At 42.5% G+C, this 14,121-nt stretch overlaps 1 protein-coding gene and 1 pseudogene across 1 annotated transcript in view; both read right to left on the bottom strand.

Moving 5' to 3' along the window:
- Positions 1–14,121, bottom strand: part of GPC5 (glypican 5) — a 654,824-nt gene that overhangs the window by 268,736 nt on the left and 371,967 nt on the right. The gene's annotated exons all lie outside the window — the stretch shown is intronic.
- Positions 12,526–13,692, bottom strand: LOC132225914 (actin, cytoplasmic 1-like; annotated as a pseudogene).

The raw sequence follows: 14,121 nt of genomic DNA, 5'->3' as shown, positions 1-14,121 counted from the left end.
TGATATACACAGTAGTTAGCACAGTATATTACTCTGAAAAACAGATGGGTTTTTTATGTAAAATGCTACTGAAGCACTCACTTAAATGTAACCATTCAATTTTCTACCTCAAGCCCAAAAGCTCTCTTTGTTGGCATCAGGTATTTTTCTTCATCTAGCATGCCTGATATTGCATGCCCCTTTCTCGCTCCATATTCTCCAAGACATGCTCAGATTCTCTTCCCATTCAATTTATGACATGAGTCATTGAATGCTATAGCCTACTGGAGGGTTTTTTCCAGTACTTTCCAGCCCTGTAGTAGAAATCCATTTTTTCTGATAAGAAATGCAGTGATGACCCTGTCAGGTAAGTATCCTAATTCATCTGTCTCTGTGAGAAAGTTCTTTCCTCCAGGCTCTTTCAAAATTCATATATGAACTGTTCTATATGAGTTAGCATCTGCAGAGAGACTAGCTTTCAAATTTGTTTAAAATATATATTACTAGAGGCCCGATGCACAAAAATTTGTGCAAGAGTAGGCCTTCCTTCCCCCGACTGCCGGCACTGGCTTCCCTCCAGCATCCTGGACCAGGCTTCCCTCCTCCGGCTGCCAGTAGGCACCCAGGACAAAGGCTGGCTTCCCCCTGGCCCTGGCTTTATCAGGAAGGACATCTGGAATGATGTCTGGAAGACGTCCAGTCTAATTAGCATATTACCCTTTTATTATTATAGATAATATCAGAAGCAGTTGATAATAATCTATTTTATATATTATGATTACATTAAGTGCCCAGCACATGAATTCGTGCACCTTAAAAGGAACTGTGGCCTGTGAGGCTCTAGTAGGCACAGGGGCAGATCTCAGATCATCCTCTGAGACCCCGCCAGCCACTCCTGCAACAGCCCCTGGTCCCCTGTCTGAGGGCCCCACTCCTGCCACTGCTGCTCCCACCCACTGACAGCATGGAGCAATTGGGGCCGGTGCCAGCAGTGGGTGCAAGAGGAGGCTGCCTGTCGCGATTGCCCCTCAGGAGCAGGAGGAGGTGGAGAAGCCCTAAGGGGCAATCGGGGCTGGCAGCTGATGCTCACACCCGCTGATGGTGCTGAGCAATTGGGGCCGGCACTGGGCACCGGCAGCGGGTGTGAGCAGTGGCTCCAGGGCTGGCAGTGGGTACGAGCAGGGCCAGCACCGGAAGCAGGTGCGAGCACTGGGCAGGACCTCAGCGTGTGGGAACAAAGAATTTTCAGTAACCACCAGAGGTTCAGCCTGATGACAGCGACTGGCACCCAGCCTTGGTCTGACGCCCATGCTCACCTGCTCCTCCATCCCGTTGTGGCTGATGCCCACCATGTTCCACGTACACACCCTGGTGGTCAGCGCACGTCATAGTGACTGGTTCTTCAGTTGTTCTGCCGTTAGGTCTATTTTCATATTAGCCTTTTATTATATAGGACTAGAGGCCCGGTGCATAAAAATTTGTGCACTCGGGGGGAGGGGGGTCCCTCAGCCCAGCCTGTGCCCTCTCTCAGTCTGGGACCACTTAGAGGATGACCACCTGCTGGCTCAGTCTCACTCCACAGCGGATTGGGCCTAAGCTGGCAGTCAGACATCCCTCTGGCAGCCCGGCAGCCCTCGGGGGATGTCCACTTGCCAGCGGGAAGCAGACCTAAGCTGCAGTCAGACATCTTTAGCACTGCTGAGGAGGCAGGAGAGGTTCCCACCACCACCACTGTGCTGGCAGCCATCAGCCTGGCTTGTGGCTCAGCAGAGCTCCTCCCATGTGAGAGCGCCCTGACCACCAGAGGGCAGCTCCTGCATTGAGCGTCTGCCCCCTGATGGTCAGTGTGTGTCATAGTGACCAGTCATTCCCAGTCGTTCTGCTGTTAGGGTCAGTTTGCATATTAGTATATAGGATAGAGGCCTGGTGCACAGGTGGGGGCCAGCTGTTTTGCCCTGAAGGGTGTCCTGGATCAGGGTGGGGGTCCCGCTTGGGTGCCTGGCCAGCCTGGATGAGGGGATGATGGCTGTTTGCAGCTGGTCACACCCCCTTCAGGGTGGAGGTCCCCACTGGGGTGCCTAGACAGGCTGGGTGAGAGGCTGAGGGCCGTTTTCAGGCTGGCCAGTGACTGAAGCTAACGACCTCTCCTTTTTTCTTTTTTTTTTTTATTCTGGGATTTATTTACCTTCTATGACTGTCACTGGAACTGAGAGCTGGCTTTAGCTCTGAGGCTCGGCTCCAGCTCTGTGACCTCAGCTGCTGAAAGCAGGTATCTGGGTTTGTTTGGCTTCTATAATTGAAACACGTTGCAGCTCCAGCTCTAAGGCTGGCTGGCTGAAAGCTGGTTTCTGGGGTTTGTTTAACTTCTATAATTGCAACATTGTTTCTTAGAGTGCAGCTCAGAGGCTGGTAGCGGCAGGTGGGAAACCTTGGCTTCCTCCATCACTGGAGCAAGCAAACCTTCTGTTCGCTTCAGCTGCCTGGCTGCCGGCCGCCATCTTGGTTGGCAGTTAATTTGCATATCGCCCTGATTAGCCAATGGGAAGCGTGTCAGAGGTATGGTTAATTACCATGTTTGTCTATTATTAGATAGGATAGGATTGTATGGGTCTCAGGGATTCATCTACAGTTATGAAATAAAAGAACTTATGACAGAGAGTGTACAAGCAGAACATTAAAAATGAGGCACACTTCTCTAGACTAACACACATCAGGCTGTTACTGGTAGAAATTGTTCTGATATATATTCTCTTAATTCAGAAATATATCCCATGCTTGAAATTAATACTTGAATAGTAATAAATATTTAAAAGCACCTAACTATGCTTTTAAAAACCATAAAAGTAAAAATATATAAATCATGTGTGACTAGGTTAAAAATTGCAAAATTCCTCCAATGGCATATATGGGATGGTTTGAACAGAAAATATATTGTAAATATGAAATCACATGGTAAAATGTGATTAACACTCATGAGAAGAGAACAAACGAGGCCGGTTTCCCTTGCAGTCTCATATTTTGTGTGTGTAACCAATCTATTGGTTTGTTTTATTCTCGGGAGATTTTAGAACAGGGTGATCTGACCCACTGCAAACGTCACTATATCCTGAAGCCCTTAATACAGTGTTCCCAGGATTTATAACCAGCAGTGGACATTGACAGCTGCACCTTCCCTAACCTGGTTTAGCCAGCCTACTCCATCTTCCACATATATTTTCATTCATTCAACTGTTATTGAGTATCTCCTATGTGCAATGCATTGAGCTAGATGTCAAATAATACAAATGGTTGCCAAATAGAAAGGTGAGTAAGATAAAGTCTCTGATCTCAAAACTCCTAAAATTGAGTAATGGAGATAGCAATGATACAAAATCTAGTATCTTAATAGATAAAAGTGGGAACAAATTAAAAAAAAAAAGAAAATAAACCTTGGGGAATACTTCAGGAAAGAGTAGACATTGAGCCGAGTCGTGTCACTTGACTGTCACAGGCAGAAATGGGGGAAATGGATTCTAATTCAATAAAGTGGCTTGAATTATTACAGAAAGGAATGCATGTGTAGGGCAGATCCCAGGCATTATGAATAATACACTCTTGGTAGCACATGAGGAAAAGATGAATCTAGAAGGAGACAAGTTATTTGAAAGCAAGTTCCATCACCATTTAAAGAAGAAGAATAAATAAAATAAAGAAAAAGAAGATATAAAAATAAATAAGCAAATTCCAGACCACCATAGGGGGCTTTAATTACCATTAGCTCCAAAATCAGTGAATTGTGTATGAACTCTGTTTCAGTAAATTCTGAGACTTTCATGATGATACTAAGTATATACCATTTTAAAAGACATCATAGCCAGCCACCCCATTTCTTGTAAATCTTTTACTCTCTCATAACACATCATAGCAGGCAGGGTTAAAAAAGTTTAAGTCTCCAGGGCAATAAAACATAAATAATTTTGGTACAGGTTACAAAACTATGAGTTGAATTAATTGTGTATGCACACATTACTAAAGTTCTTATTTCAGACCAGCATAGTAGGCTAACATGTGTAAATTAATTTCTAAACAGAAAAACTAGATTGTCTTCCCAAAGCACTAGATGAGACCAAAGGATTGTTTGAAGCAGCTTATTTCCTTTATATCAGGGAACTCTTTCCATAAATTCATTTGCTAATATTTAAGCAATTTTTATTAACTTTCAGTCACATGGAAACAAAAATGGAGTTATGGTCCCACAATTCTGTCCCCACCCAAAAGCAGCCAGAAAACAGCAATGTTCAGTGCTGATATGGATGCAAAGAAATAAGTTTTAATGAATATCCGGGGGGTGGGGGGAGTGAAAATTGTTAGAACCCTTTGGAAAATCATGCATTAAAATATCAAATGTTCAAACAATATAAGTGTAAATATAAAAATTTGAGCAATGTTATAGAAATTACAGTATATGTATACAAAGATGTGTATGCTGTTATTCACCACATATTGTTTGTAGGAGGAAAAAACATAAATGTTCATTTGGACAGAAATGACTGAATCAAGTTAGCAAAAGCATATTATTGAATGCTATTCAATTACTAAAAAGCATGAGTGGGACATTTCCACATCAACTCTGGGAAAGACTATTCAGATACAAAATTGAGAAAATTGGGGTTTAATGAATAATATATGGAATAATCACATTTTGTAAATATTATCACTAACAAAAGTCTGATCAGTATATATGCGTGAAGGGGCATAGGAAACATGGTAGAATGCTATAGTTCTTGTTATTAACATAATAGCTTTTGAGATAAATTTTTAAAACATTAAAAGAATGAAATACATACTAGCATTTACTCCCGGTTTCAAATCTATTCAATGATAGGAGGTCTGTGGAAAGAGCAGGTAGCCCACATTATTGATAAAAAGAAATGTTGGCCATTATCTTCAAGCTTCTTGACTCACTACCACCCTTTGATTCCTAGAGATGACAATGTCTCCTATTTTATAGAAAGAAAATAAAGGCCCCTGACTAGGAAATTCATCATCTTCCTACCTATTATGTGCAAATTATCCATATCCACCCCCAGGCTTTTCTCCCATCCTAGAACAATGATAGTCCCCTCCCCACCAAAGCTAATGTCTACATATTTCTATGCACCTTTAATCTTCTCCTACACTAATTCAGACTGATTTACATTCTACCCAATCCTTTCCTTCTATCTGTAAGCATACATTAATCTCTCTTTACTTAAAAACAAGACAAAAAAAAAACCCCACAATCTCTTTTGAGCTATGTCTTCCTCCTGGAGTGTTATTAAAATTATTTAATAATCAATATTGCACCACTCTAATAATCAGCTCTCTGCTCCCGTTGTCACCTCCTGTTAAGTGTGTTTTCTCTTAGTTTCAGCACATTATTTTCTACATCTGCCACATCTTCTTGCTGCTCTGCTTTGGTGATTCAAAGGTTTAATCTTAGCTTTCTGGATTCCTGATTTAAAACTCTCTCTCTAGGTAACCACATGCATGTCACTTTTTCACATACCATCGTGACATCTAAAATAATAGCTCAGTCTCTCATTTCTCTCTTGAGATCCAGACTCGGAGTCCCCCACTGCCTGCTCATCTGATTAGATCCAGTTTACACTTTGCAGCAAAGAGGATTCCACCTCAGAGCATGGTGAGTATGGCATAATAATTATCTAACCACAAAAAGTTATTACTAGGGAATACTGTTTAACAGATTTAGGCAGGTGCAAGAGTTAAATGACAGCAGAAGTTACACAAATCTTACCAAAACGCAACTCAGTGTAGTGTTCTACAGCTAAGGAATGTTGGAAAGCCAACAGACTCCGTGGACTAGGAGCTCATTGGGATCATTAACTTGAGATGTGGTTTCCTTCCTTTTTGTTAATTTAATGTTTCCCTTGTGGCCTTATAGGCTAATGCAGCTTCAGAAGTCCCTGCCAAGGTCTCAGCCTGTAACTTACACAGAAGACGCTGGGTTGTTAAGCTAAGGGTCTCTGGATGAGCATCTCGGCTAACAAGCATAAAGGTGAACTTGACCCATATTGTCATTCAGGGAATACCTTCCTGATTCCCAATAACATAATTATATTTGAATCTCACACATGAAAGGCAAAAATATATAAAAGTTTTGATTAATTTTGCTTTCCTGTAGAATGGAATCTTGACAAGGTTCCTTTTAAAATAGGGTTTCTCTTGAATAGCAATTTAGACAGTAATTTAATTTATCAGAAATTTGTGACGATACTAACAATTTAGGAAATTTTAAATTTACTTCGGGAGTAAAAGAAATACATGTATTTTATTTCAAATGTTGAATTATCATATATCACAGTTTTAATTTCTGATATAAAGAGTTAAAAAAAACCTTCAATTATTCAAAAACTTCAAGCTATTCGATATGGCAAACTTATTCTAGAAACCCAAACAATTTAATTGACATATATTATTAAAGTGATTTATTTCTATTTGAATATAACAAAAATATTTACAGTAGTACATAAAAATGGTTTGAATACAAATATTTTTCCCAGTTGGCAAAAAAAAAAAAAAATCTATCACTGAGAACAAAACTAGGGATTCTAAAAAATATGAATGTAAATATAGTGGCAAATATGAATAAAAATAGTCTTTTATTAATCACAAGAAGCCCAGTGCACAAAAATTTGTGCACTCGGGGGGGGGTCCCTCAGCCCAGCCTGTGCCCTCTTACAGTCTGGGACCCCTCAAAGGATGTTCACCTGCTGGCTTAGGCCCGTTCCTGGGGGATCAGGCCCAAGCTGGCAGTCAGACATCACTCTGGCAGCCCGGCAGCCCTCGGGGGATGTCCACTTACCAGCAGGGAGCAGACCTCAGCTGCAGTCGGACATCCTTAGTGCTGCTGAGGAGGCGGGAGAGGCTCCCACCACCACTGCTGTGCTGGCAGCCATCAGCCTGGCTTATGGCTGAGCAGAGCTCTCCCTGTGGGAGTGCACTAACCATCAGGGGGAAGCTCCTGCATTGAGCGTCTGCCCCCTGGTGGTCAGTGTGTGTCAAAGTGACCAGTCATTCCCAGTCGTTCTGCTGTTAAGGTCAATTTGTATATTACCCTTTTATTATATAGGATAGAGGCCTGGTACACAGGTGGGGGCCAGCTGGTTTGCCCTGAAGGGTGTCCCGGATCAGGGTAGGGGTCCCGCTGGGGTGTGTGGCCAGCCTGGGTGAGGGGCCGATGGATGTTTGCAGCTGGTCACACCCCCTCAGGGTAGGGGTCCCCACTGGGGTGCCTGGCCAGCCTGGGTGAGGGGTTGATGGCTGTTTGCAGGCTGGTCAAGCCCCCCTTCCAGTGGGGACCCTCACCCTATGGAGGTTTGGCCAGCCTGGGTGAGGGGCTGCTGGCTGTTTTCAGGCTGGCCACACCCCGTTTAGGGTTGGGGGTCCCCACTGGGGTGCCTGGCCAGTTTGGGTGAGGGGCTGAGTGCCATTTTCAGGCTGGTCAAGCCCCCAGGTGAAGGAAGCTCCCAGCCTCTCCTTTTTTTCTTTCTTCTTTTTTTTTTTATTCTGGGATTTATTTACCTTCTATAATTGAAACTTTGTTTCCTTGAGTGGAGCTCAGTGCCGGCCGCGGCAGGCGGGAAGCTTGGCTTCCTCCATCATTGGGGCAACCAAGCCTCCTGCTTGCTCCAGCTCTGTGGCTGCCGACCGCCATCTTGGTCGGGCTAATTTGCATATAGTCGTTCTGATTGGTTGGTGGGTGTGGCTTAAGGTGTAGCAAAGGTACAGTCAATTTGCATGTTTGTCTTTTATTAGTGTAGATAACATCAGCTTCAAAATAGATCTCAGATGAAATTTAAAAGTGCATCCAAATTTACTTTAAGATTGTATTAGTATTAATGTTGTAAAATAAATTCATGATTAAAGAGCACCCCTGTGCCGGGAGCCTACAGACCTTAGAAGACAGAACTTAGAAGACAGAACCTAGAAGACAGAACCTAGACAGAGAACCTAGACACAGAAGCTAGACACAGAATCTACACACAGAACCTAGACACAGAACCTACACAGAACCTAGAGAGAACATGGAAAAAGATCCTGGACAGAACCTGGCTACAGAACTTGGCTGGAGAAACTAGACAGAACCTGGCTGAAGAACCTGGCCACAGAACCTGGCTACAGAACCTGGATAGAACATGGCAAGAGAACCTGACTAGAACATGGCGACCGAACCTGGCTGGAGAACCTGGAGAACCTGGCTGGAGAACCTAGCAAGAGAACATGGACACAGAACTTGTCTGGAGATTGTGGCTAGAGATCCTGGCAAGGCTGCTGATCAACTGAACGCTGTCACCGTGTCATTCCTTCTTTGCCGACTCCGTCCATACCTTTGGGGACCCCTGGACCTGCTGGGGTTGGACCCCAGCATATGGCGCCCGAACAGGGACCCCTAGGTAAGTGCCCCGCACTCGGGACGGATAGGACTCCACCATAGGAAAAGGGTGGATAGTCTTCGCCGACTCCGTCCACACCTTTGGGAACACCTGGAAAAGGATTCCCTTAGGTAAGCCCCCCCCCCCATTGAGAACCCCACACTCGGGATGGATAGGACTCCACCAGGGTGCTACAGACCCCCCTATAGAGGATAAGTAGGGTAAGAAGGTGGATAGTACAGAACTTAGATTGAGAAGATGTGCCATACTGAGTCCAAAGAAAGAAGACTCTGTATTGATTCTTAGATTGAGAAGATGTGCCATACTGAGTCCAAAGAAAGAAGACTCTGTATTGATCTTTAGATTAAGAAGATGTGCCATACTGAGTCTAAAGAAAAAAGACTCCGTATTGATCTTTTAACATATATGCTTGTTAGCAGAGGAATTAAGGTTACTCCCAGTCAGACAGAACATTTTATACAAGAAATACATCCATGCTTTTCTGAGGAAGGAAAGGTGCCGGAAAGGTAAATGTAGAGGCATGGGAGAAGGTAGGCCCAAGGAGCCTTATCCTTAACCCCACTACAGCCTTTCCACCCCGGGAAAGTGCAGGATTGGCAAGCTCTCCCTGGGGTGATAGATCAGGACTCAGGTAATAGCAGAAAGTGCCAATCCTACTCTTAAAATGGATACAAGAGAGCGTTTCAGGTTTTTCTTTTTAATGCTTGCTTTTAAAAAATAAAAAAGGGGGAATTTGCCGGGAGCCGGTCCATCCTTGCTGTTTCAAAGGACCTGGCATATATGGCATACTGTTCTTAATATGTTTGCTCACCTTCTTGGCGCTGTGTTTTAACCAAAGTCACCTCTCCGAGAAAGGTTGAATCCCCAGGTAGGGATTTTCCCCTGAAGTTAGGGAGGGAATAAAACCCCTCAACTAAGTGCCAGGCGGGTAATTAATCCCTTTAACTACGAACAATCATGCTTAAGCTACATAATCTTTTCTCCCTGGAATGGAGATAAGAAACGCCCTAACCTTTGTAATAGAGATTGATAGGATTGAACCAACTGGTATAAATACAGTTGTAACAAGACAGAAACACTCAGAACTTAGAACAGAATCAAGAAGACAGAACCTACACGGAGCCTAGAGACAGAAGAACTTCGCTGGAGAGAGCATGCCGGAGGATCCTGGAGAGGGACTGGCCTCGGAGCCTAGAGACAGAGCCTAGCGGGAGAACATGGCAAGGGATCCTGGACTGAACCTGACTGCGGAGATTGGCAGGAGAACCTGACTGGAACCTGGACACTGAACCTGACTGGAGAGCCTGGACAGAACCTGGCTGGAGAACCTAGCGAGGGAACATGGCTACAGAACCTCGCTGGAGATCCGAAGCAGAACCTCTCTGGAGATCCGGGCTAGAGATCCTGGCTAGGTTGCTGATCAACTGAACACTGTCTCCATGTCATTCCTTCTTCGCTGACTCTGTCCACGCCTTTGGGGACCCCTGGACCTGCTGGGGTTGGACCCCGGCACCCCTGATTTTATAATATGTATTTGTTATTCATATTTTTCCATCACCATTTACCACCCCTATACCCTCTTCTACCTTCCCTCCTCTCCCACAATCACGACATTGTCTATGTCCATGAGTTTTTTTCTCTTTTTTTCTCAATCCCTCTATTGTTACATCAAAAAGAACTAATTTGTGAATCATTATAATTATAATTGAAACTAATTAATAGTAATATGAAGAACTATATTTTGGGGAGAATAGGTATTTTGCACATATTGCCAGAACTAAATCTGCAATGATGTCAAATATAAATGCACACCCTTATTTTAGAAATAAAGCAAGATAATGTTATGTAATGTAGATTTTAAAATTTTTTCATAAATTTAATGTAACCCTTTAGGATATGAAACTGAAAAGTTTAAATAAAAAAAGAAAAAAGGTCAACTTTCATCATAAATAATTTATTGGAAATTGATATAATAATAAAAATCTAATAATACAATAACATCAGTCTCAGTGATAATATCAACCTCCTAGATTTATCTTGTCAAAAAACATACAAAGGCTCTGGTATACCATTTGACAAGATTCACTAATAATTTATTTTTGCTGCATTTGATTTATCATTATAATTCTCTTTTATCCCACATACATATTTAGTATATATCATTATTCAATGTTTTCTATTTACAACATTAAAAGAGTATTTACTATTTATATGTTCCTGTGAACAATATTGAAATATATTTTTAGTATTTAGTATTTTCTTCAATCTGGCTTCCCCCCATCAGCACTTACTCACCGCCACTTCAGATGCATTTGTTTTAATCATTAAAGAAACTATAAAACAGTTTAACTGCAAAGGTTAAGACTTTAATAAACGCTGTGTTTGAGATACTAGGAAGTTGTAGATCTAACAAATTTATGGTCAAAGTCTTTCACTTCCTCTGTTATACAAGATTTTAGCTAATTTCCTCTTCAATTAATGTAATATGATTTCTTATTTTCTAAACAGGTAAATATGCTTTTTTCAAAAATTTTGGATTAATAATCAGGGTTCTCCAAAGAAACAGAATAGGATGTAAATAGTAATGGGAAAAGTTAGAAGTACAGTTTTACATTTGAATTATTCCTTTTGATGTTATTTCAAATTTATAGTAAATTTTCAAAAATCATAAAAAGATGCTGGTATACCATTTAACAAGATTCATTAATTATTTAATTTTGTTCCATTTGATTTATCATTCTAATTCTCTTTTTCTCCCACACACATATTTTAGTACATATTTTCTAAGAACAAGGAAATTCTCTTATTTAACCATACAACAATTATCAAAATCAGGAAATTTAACATAAATATAATTCTATCCTAGTGATTTCCTTCCTGTTTATTCTCCTCCCCGCAACCCCCCACCCCTGTCGCCCCCCCTGAGTCCAGGATCAAATCTAGAATCCTGCATTTAGTTGCCATATCTTTTTAGTACAATTTATTCTTGAAACAAGTGTTTTTCAGCTTTTCTTTGTCATTCCTCCTCTTGACATTGTTCAAGAGTACAGCTACTTCTTTGATAGAATCCTCAAGATAAGTTTAACTGTTCTTTTCTCAGGATTAAAGTAAGTTTAGGTCCTTTTGACAAGAATGTCACAAAATTACTGTGTCTTTCTAGATAACATATCATCAAGCACATGATGTCAGTTCATCCCAATATAGATGATAATAACTTTGATGATTGAATTCAGGTGTTGTACACTGGCTTTATGAAGTATAAAATTCACATATGCTTTCTTTGTAATTAATAAGTACTATTGATCCTCATCAAAATTCTACCCACTAGTTGTAGCACAAATTGATAACTATTGGATAAATCAATTATTACTAAGATAGCTACAATATTGGTTTTCTAGCCTCTTCATTTTGTCTACATTTATTTGTTGATATTGCAGGGAAAAGCTATTCCTTCTTTCCCATTTTTTGGTTCATTTTTATTCATTCATTCATATCAATTTGCACTCATTAATTCTCATTTGGATTTGATTTTGTAGTATTTTTTTTCTTTATGGCGTGTTCTTTATTGAACTGGTCTTAGGTCAGTGTACAGGTAAGCCCTGGGTTGGCTGCCTCCACACCTCAACCCACTCTCATGGGGGTGGGCCAAAAGCCTTCATACATCTCAAGTTGGGGACAAAAAGAAGGGGAGGGGCATGATGGCTGACTATTCAAAATAAAACAAAACAAAAAGAACAAGTATAAAGGCAAAGATTTAAAAATTTTGGATTACATAATTTACACAAAAGCAATGCCACCACCCTCCCCTGTATGAACTCGGGGAAAGACTGGCCCTTCTTAGGGAGAAGTAGGCAGCCTTTGAGCAGGGAAGGGACTTCCTGTAACAATGCATCTCACAATTTTTGCAATGACTATTTTTTTTAAAAAAAAGAACAATGTAGAAGCAAAGTCCTTGGCCACACTGTAGAACTTGAAGATGCTCACTTCAACAGACTGCTGTCACACTCACTGCTCCAGTTTTTAAATCCTGAGTCAAGCAACAACAAAATATCTAAACAAACAACAAAAATAAAATAAACCCATGCCAACCTCTTCTTATTTTCTGCACAATTTAGGTTTTGTCAAGAAGCAGTGCAACCAAGTAACAGTCTGCCAAGAGATATTTGCAGTGGACGGTGGAGGCGCCCGACTCGTCATACTCATGCTTGCTGATCCACATCTACCAGAAGGTGGACAGTGAGGCCAGGATGGGGCCACCAATCCACACAGAGTACTTGCTCTTAGGGGGCGCAAGGATCTTGAGCTTCATAATCATGGGGGCCAGGGCCAGGGTCTCCTTCTGCACCCTGTCGGCTATGCCTGGGTACATGATGGTCCCACCAGATAGCACTATGTTGGCATAGAGGTCCTTATGGATGTCGAGGTCACACTTCATGATGGAGTTGAAGGTAGTTTTGTGGATGCCATAGGATTCCATGCCCTGGAGGGAAGGCTGGAAGAGAGCCTCGGGTCAGTGGAACCACTCGCTCCATGCCAATGGTGATGACCCGACCATCAGGAAGCTTGTGTATCATCTCCAGGTAAGATCTGGAGGCTGCAGGGGCCATTTCCTGCTGGAAGTCCAAGGCAATGTAGCACAGCATTCTTTTTTATGTCATGCATGGTTTCCTGCTTGGCTGGGATGGAGAAGCTGTAGCCAGCTCTGTGAGGATCTTTATGAGATAGTCTCTCAATCCCTGCCAGCCTGGTCCAGATTCAGGTTAGCATGGGGAGGGCTTCCCTTCATAGATTTGCACAGTGTGAGTGACCCCTCACCAGAGCCCATAACAATGCCAGTGGTTCAACCAGAGGCACATAGGTATAGCTCCATCTGGATGGCCACATACATGGCTGGGGTGTTGATGGTCTTAAACATGATCTGGGTCGTCTTCTCAGGATTGGCCTTGGGGTTCAGGAGCACCTCAGTGAGCAGGATGGGGTGCTCCTCAGGGGTGACATGCAGCTCATTGTAAAAGGTGTGATGCCAGATCTTCTCCATGTCATCCCAGTTGGTGACAAGGCTGTGCTCAATGGGGTATTTCAGGGTCAGGATGCCCCTCTTGCTCTGGGCCTTGTCACCAATGTAGTAATCCGGACCCATGTTTACCATCACGCCCTGGTGCGAGGGGCACCCCATGATGGAGGGGAAGACAGCCCTGGGAGCATCCTCACCCACAAAGCCTGCTTTGCACATGCCAGAACCATTGTCAACCAGGAGTACAGCAATATCATCATGCATGGTGAGCTGGAGGCAGTGTGGATGGGAAGTTAGAGAAGCAGCAAAGTAGAGGGGCCTGTGCTGGCAGGTTGACATGGCCTGGGCAGGGAACTTGTATTATTATTGTTTAGGAAACTGAATATACAAGATTCATCTGTTTGGAGCCTCTTCAATCTGGATCTTGTGTGCTTTTAACATGCTCCTATCATTCTTTGAGAAATGCTTTACATTCTAGAATTTCTGGCATCTTGTACTTCCCCTGTCTAGACCCTGGACTCTCCACTTCTCCAAGGAACCCTGATTACTTTTATTAAAAAATAATATTTAAAAACTAGGGTCTTGCCCTAGCTGGTTTGGCTTAGTGGATAGAACGTCGGCCTGTGGACTGGAGGGTCCCAGGTTTGATTCCGGTCAAGGGAATGTACCTTGGTTGCGGGCACATCCCCAGTG

This window comes from Myotis daubentonii, chromosome 2, assembly GCF_963259705.1.
Source record: "Myotis daubentonii chromosome 2, mMyoDau2.1, whole genome shotgun sequence".
NCBI lineage: Eukaryota > Metazoa > Chordata > Mammalia > Chiroptera > Vespertilionidae > Myotis > Myotis daubentonii.
Note: the sequence above shows the minus strand (reverse complement) of the source record. Positions and strands in the feature narration are given on the sequence as shown.